We start from the raw sequence: 7,074 nt of genomic DNA on the forward strand, positions 1-7,074 counted from the left end.
TGTACTTGAACCCAGAAGACTAATACATAGAATAAGTACAAGATCGTTGATGAAAACTCATGGAATTACTTACAATCTTATCAATTGGAGCTTTAGATTTTGCCTCCTTAAAAGCTATCAAACATCTCTTTTGAGAATTTGAGCTTTGTCTATTAGATCTTTGCATATAGCTAGTTGTCTATAAATCTTGCCATTGCTTAATGGTGATATTTGTGATATTTGTCCAATTATCACTACTCTTATAGCCTTGCGAACCCTTCTTACTCTAGCTTGGCTCTTGGCCAAGTTTTTTTCCTTTTTGGTGGCCAAGAGTGGGAGGGTCCTCCTTATGGAACCAAACTTACAGGGGGTATTCTAGCTTGGATTCATACTAGCTGATATGTTAGGACCTAGACTAATCGAGACATCATGAAGATAAACAATTCAACTATCATCTACTCTAGAGGTAGCTAGTTACCCTTGGGAAGGTGCACCTATAAGAAATCATATATATAGCATTCAATCAAAGGGTACTAAGGAATATCCTTTCCTTACATGCTATAAGCCCATAAAATGACCCTTTTTATTTTACTTAACTTACACTTTTTTTTCAAATTGTAATTATGAATCTCTTTTGTAAATATAATACTATAAATTTTACTAAATAAAATATAATTTCTTTTGAACTCACATGGTATCTTATATGCTCTATAAGGTGCACCCCCTAAGTAGTTACCTAGCAATATGCATGTTGCATATATGGGTTGGTAATGGAAGGAGGGGCCACATAAGGATGTGGGAGTTAATGGATGTAGCTAGTTTCCAAAACTGACACGGAAAATTATTCTAATCTATTTGCCCAGAATGTAAGGGCACTTCTTATAGGGTAAATAATGACCAGTGATAGTTCATATAAAGGATTTGTTGCTTTTAATTATTGATAGAACCATGTGTACTAAAATGGTTGGGACATATACTTAATTGGGCTATTTTGACAATTCATTCTTTTGCCATAGTATCTATCTTACAAAGGTATGTAGGGTGAAAATATTCTAGAGATGATCGATCTAATTGGCCACCATTATCTTGATATGCTAAGTTTACATTAGCTTACACTTATGTGTGCTTGTGCTTCGTCCTAATGCAATATGGCCCGGAGTATAGGTTGAACGTCACGGCCACTACATGCACGTAGTGGTCATGACATCAATCTATAAGCGAGTGGTGAGGTAGTAGTGGCACGATAAACATTTAGAATCATTTGTGGTACTATTCTTGGAAATTTAGTGTCTATAATGGTGTAGCTTGTGGAACTGGCCAATGTCGAGTTGTTTGAGAATGTGCTATTGAGTGTGTCAATGGTCCTTCGTTGATGGGTTGGAGCTTGATATGTATGGCACAACTAATGAGTGGGAGGTTGAGGCTCAAGGTTTTGGGGTTGGTTGTAGATGTAGATAGCAATTGCCATTCCCATGATGGGGATGTTGCATGTGGCCATCTTGTTATGGTTGGATGCAATATCAATTGGTACTCTCCTTAATTGAGAATAATCATGAATTCAAGAATAATGGTCAAGGGGTTGTTGCAACTTGCAGCAAGTGAAGCAATTGCAAAGCAACTTCCGTTGCTTGGATGCCACGCAGCTACCAAGAGATCTTTGCGTGCCATTACGGCAGCATCAATAGTGGACTTGATGAATTGACGTAGCTGGACTTCGTTCGCGAGTCGTCAGTCGTGACGGAAGACTCGAGGCTTATACAGTTTTCTTGTAGGACGGACGGTTCCGCCGACACGTGACCGCCAAAAAAGATCACACGTGGCACACGTCTTTACACGTGGCTCCAACTTTACTTGAAACTTCACAAGTCGTGTTCGGAGTCCCTAACGAAAGTAGCGTGTGCCGGTCACTATAAGCCTATAAGGTAGTGTTCGGGGAAATTAATTTTGTGAACCTAGCACAGATCCTTCTCCTCTTAGCCTAAGATTGGTTCCATAAAATTTGAACCATTTAAAACCTTAACATTCTGAATTAAACCGGCCCAATTCTTTTAATCCTACAAGTTGAATTCGTCAAGTTCCCTTTTAAATCTTTAATGAAAGGATAATTGTCTTTTGTTCCATCATTTGAAAGGGTCTATATTTTAAGCTTTTCCTTAAATTTTGTTCAATTACCTATCTCTTACACCTTAGAAATGAAAACCCTTATTATCATTAAGCAACTTGATCTACATTACTTATCTAAAATTTTAATAGATATAAACAAATGTATACAAGTGGTTTCTATGTCTCTTAGTGAGACTATGGCCTCAAAGAAGTATATACATCATAAAGCGCAAATATTTAAAAGAGAACGTATAATATAGCAACTCAAAAGAAAAGAAGTTAAAATAACATAAAAGAAACAAAAAGAAAAAAACAAAACTTGCATAAAAGATAACATAATGAAATATAAGCAAAACAATTTCAAAAAAGTTTTTAAAAATTCAAACACATTTTATTGAAAGCATCCATGATATTTTTATAAAAAAAACAAAACTAACGTGAAAGAGAACATAATGAAATACAACCAAAGTTTAAAAAATTTATTTAAAAAAACTTACAAGCATATTTTATTAAAAGCAAGCATGATCTAAAAACAAATGTGAAAGATTTGTATTCAAAAGATAGAAGCAACCAAGGAAAAAATAAGTTTAACATAGGAAAATGGTTAAAAGTCAAAAGAATCAAGACAACGAAAGTGCAAATAATGCATATTGACTTTAAGAAGCCCTTCAATAAAGATTTTCATTAATGCATCTAAACTCTTAATCTCCAAACAATTACATAGCTTACTATTTATCATAGTTCAAGCACTAAAACCTCTCTCATAAATAGCAACACTCGAACATTGGACAATGTAATGAACGGGGATCACGGGAATATGTCATGGGAACATACCAGTCTCACTGACGGTATATAAGGTGTAAGAGGGTATTTTGAAGGATCACAGAAATTATCAAGAAACTCTCTTTTCACCTTCTCAAGCTTTCATGACTTCCTTTCTTCTTCCACTTTCCCTCTTTCTCTCTCTTCTTCTTGCCTTTCTCTCTCCTCTCCCTCTTCTTCTGCAGTCCTTCTCTCTCTCTTTCCCCTTAGTTAGGACAGTTAGGTCTCCTTCATTACAAGTGGTATCAGAGCTTTGTCCTTGATCCTTCTCTTTCCCCATAGATTTAGGGCTCTCACAATTTCCCACAGTTAGAAAGTTCCAGTTACATCTCTTTCACAGGTACACAGGAGTACTCAGGCAGGTTGTCAACCCTCTTGAAGACTGTGGCAGCCTTTCTTGGAGCTTTCCCAAGAACCATGGACAAATCTGGAGGCAGGCAGACAAATTTGACAGGTTGTCACTAATTTTCATGCAAGTTTTTTAGGGTTTTTGGCAAAAAGGAGGGCAGCACAATTAGAGAAGGCCAAAGACTCGATTACTTTTCAAGAAGACATTCTCTCTCCTCTTCTCCCAAGCTACCATGGAAGCTCCAGCTCAAGAATCCCAGGAATTCTTCTCCCCCTCCTCTTCCTCAGCAAGATGGGCTGGACCTAAGGTGTTCCCCTCAGTGAGAGGAGCACAGTGAGCAGTAGCACCACGTGGTTCAACCCTGCCTGTGGCCCCCAGGAGCAGCCCGAAATTTGCGGCGCAAAAAACGGGCTGCTTCCTGGCCTATAGGGCAACCCCCCCAGCCCTCCCCTCCTTCCTGACTTTAGCCCTGGTCCTTGGCAACATTCTTGGGTAGCATCAATGACATTTTTCTCAGCCCTTGGACTCCCCTTTGGCACTCAAGAGACCCTAGTCTGGTGCAGTCCATGGCAGCCATGAAACCTTGGCATCAAGCTCAGAAATCCTGAAGATTTTGGTCTCTCCTTGGTCCCCGGGAGTTCCCTCTTGAACATTGTTCAAGATTTCAGCCATCAAGAAGAACGGGGAGAAGATTACAAGCAAGATTTGAAGGCATGCTCTTGTGGACAGCCATGGCTATGGAGTAGGACCTCCATTTCAGCAAGAACTCTCATGGAGAAGTCCTGAACCATCCTGCCCCAAGCTTTCTTGAAGAAGCATACCCATTTTGGAGCCATGGAGCATTCGGGATCAAATGGAGCTCTCATGGAGGACTGAGGTGGCATCAGTGTGGCTGCCTTCTTCTCCAAAAGACTCAAGGTAACTGTTTCTTGGCTCTCATTCTCTCCATTTAAGCCTCTTGTTGAATCCCATCCATTTGTTTGAGAGAATGTATGAGTCCAAGTAGATAATAGGAGACCCAGACCTTGAATGCATGCTGATTAATTGCCCTAGTCATTTCTCTTTGATCTTATAGTGCTGAAATGGATTTTACTCATGCTGAAGCTTCATTGTGATTATATTTTGCTTACCCATAACCCGTTTGGCTTTTGTGAATTGGCTGAGTCAAGAAGTGATAAAAATCCATTGTATAAGGGTGAGTAGGCAGTGAGTCACTGCCGGTAAGCTCCCTATCCCTATTTCCCATTCTAATTCCATGCACTTCATAAAAAGCTCAAAATTTTGATTCCAGAAATGCATCTCATGCTAGTTGTTTAATTAATAAATGTCTGCTATGTATATTCCGGGTGAGGAAAAGCCCGATGCCATGTGAGGTGGCAAGACAAAAGAGGGGTGACCCCCCCTTGCCATCAAAGACCCTGAAGGGGCGCACAACCCGGCCTGGGGGGAACTTTGCCCACCTCCTAGTGATCCGAAGCCCAAAGATTATTGCAGGTGCAGGTACATTTGATGGAATAGCCCGAACCCTGATCACTTGAGCCTACAAACCCCTACATGCATTGGTAATGTCATAAACCGCTTGGTAATGTATGGTGGATGCAATGCAAGAAGGGCAGGAAATGCAATATGAAACTAGTCTAAGCAATAAGATATGGATGCAAAGAATGTATGGCTTTATGGGACATTGAGAGCCACCATTGAGGCCCTGGATGTCTGGGATAAGACCCTCACCATTGGGATAAAGAATGCTTCTTGAGGGAGCCTTTGCAGGGTATTGCATACAACCAGTCCTACACAGTCAGCTCACAAGAATTGATTACAGCAAAGTCTCTTTGTGTGATTGAGTGCTCTATATCTTAACTTGAAGAGGGCATTTTCCCCTTCGATCTGATCTAAAAACCTCCCCATTCCGCCCTACGGTTTGGGAGATACACTCAGTTTTGTACTCAAAGGCACTGTGGAACAGGCAGCAGTCCTACACAATCAGCCCGTAAGAACTGATTACAGGAAAGCTTTCTTGTGTGATTGAGCATGAGCTCTATATCTTGATTTGAAGAGGGCATTTTCCTCTTCGATCTGAGCTAAAAATCTCTCCATTCTGCCCTACGGTTTGGGAGTTACACTCAGTTTTGTGCCCAGAGGTACTGTGGGACAGGCAGCAGTCCTACATAGTCAGCCCACAAAAAGTGATTACAGCAAAGCCCTGATCATTTACTGTCGGAGATATTTTTACATATCCTCGTAGAGGGATCGAGGGCTTTCATTTGAATCAGAAATTTTGGCAATCGGAGTTCCCTAGCTCAAGTTATCATCATTTCTGTAACAGGGGGTCTAGTAGACTACACTTGGAATGGCAGGCCACAAGGGTAAAGCAAAGGCCCAGGAGGAATTTCAGCGTGAAATAAGGGACTCCCGTGCCTCAATGAACGATCCTAGTTCAGCCTAGAAGGATCGTGAAGTCCTGTTTGAAGAAGGTGCCCCCGAGATAGATCGTTTGTCTCTGCTCAACCAAACCCTATGCCAACATGAGACCCGCCATGCTGATCGACATCGAGAGATGGAGCAACGCCACAGGGAGATGGAAACCCGCCAAGATCAGCGTCATTCTGAGATGAAGATGGATTTACTCGTAGAGCGCATGGGCGCCCTCATTCCCGCCATTGCCCCCTCCTCGGATCGACCCAAGGAGTATGTCCCTCCCCGTGAGGCTAACCGCCCTCCCCCCTTGGAGACCGGGCGCAGCCCACAAGGACTTGGTGGTACCCATGGCATTCCCCATAGCACTTATGAGACGGGTGAGCCCTCTGCTCGGAATGATGAGCCCCTCCTTCTCTCCCCCGTCTCGAATCCTTCCAGCCCATCATTGGCACCCCAACTCCCCCGTAATGGAAGCTACTTGCACACTCAAGGGAATGGCCCCAATGCAAACCTTGGGCAGCATGGATTGCACGGAGTGCATGGGCAGCATGCATATGGCAATGGGCAGCATGTATATGATAATGGGCAGCATGGACATTTTGGACAGCAAGGTCCTAATGGGCAATTTGGTCCTCATGTAATGCACAGGCAGCATGGCCCCCATGGGAATTTTGGACAGCAAGGCATGTATGGGCAGCATGTAGCACATGGCATTCATGGGCAACCAGGCCCAAATGAGCTGCGTGACAAGATCGTGTTTACAAAATTCAATGGGCAATCCTCATCCCCAGCTGAACTAGAGAAATGAACCTCTAAATTGGAAGCCTATTTTCTCATCTACTCCCGTACCGATGAAGCAAAGATCATTTTTGCCTCCCTTCACTTAGAAGGTTTTGCCACACATGTTGGAGATTTGTTCAGTGAGAAAACCAGCAGTTTTGTGATTGGAAAGAGTTCAAAATGCATATGATCCAAGTTTTTGTCTCCTCGGTGGAAAAAGAACGCTTGGCTAGGCAATGGTATCAGTTTGATCAGCGAAATCTCACCGTGAGGGAGTACACCAATCAGTTTATGAACTTATCCATGTATGTTGAGGCAGTTAGTGATGAGGCCAAATTGCATAAATACATTTATGGGCTGGATGCGCATCTCAGCTGATGTAATGGCTCAAAAGCCAGCCACCCTGTTTGCAGCCATAGAATTGGCCGAACACTATGGTCGAAAGTACCGCCGCAATGAGAGCACGCAACCCATTTCCGGTCAGCAAAGATACCCTAGTAGGCAACCCCCATATGCTACTAATTATCGCAGTAATAATGCAGGGAATGGCAGCCCCAAAATTCCTACTTACCCCAGTTTTAATGCTGAAAGGAAATATAGCAGTTTTGGGACAACACCACCCT

This window comes from Lygodium microphyllum, chromosome 8 (assembly GCF_053477565.2).
Source record: "Lygodium microphyllum isolate KBCC chromosome 8, Lygodium_microphyllum_v1.1.10, whole genome shotgun sequence".
Classification (NCBI taxonomy): Eukaryota; Viridiplantae; Streptophyta; class Polypodiopsida; order Schizaeales; family Lygodiaceae; genus Lygodium; species Lygodium microphyllum.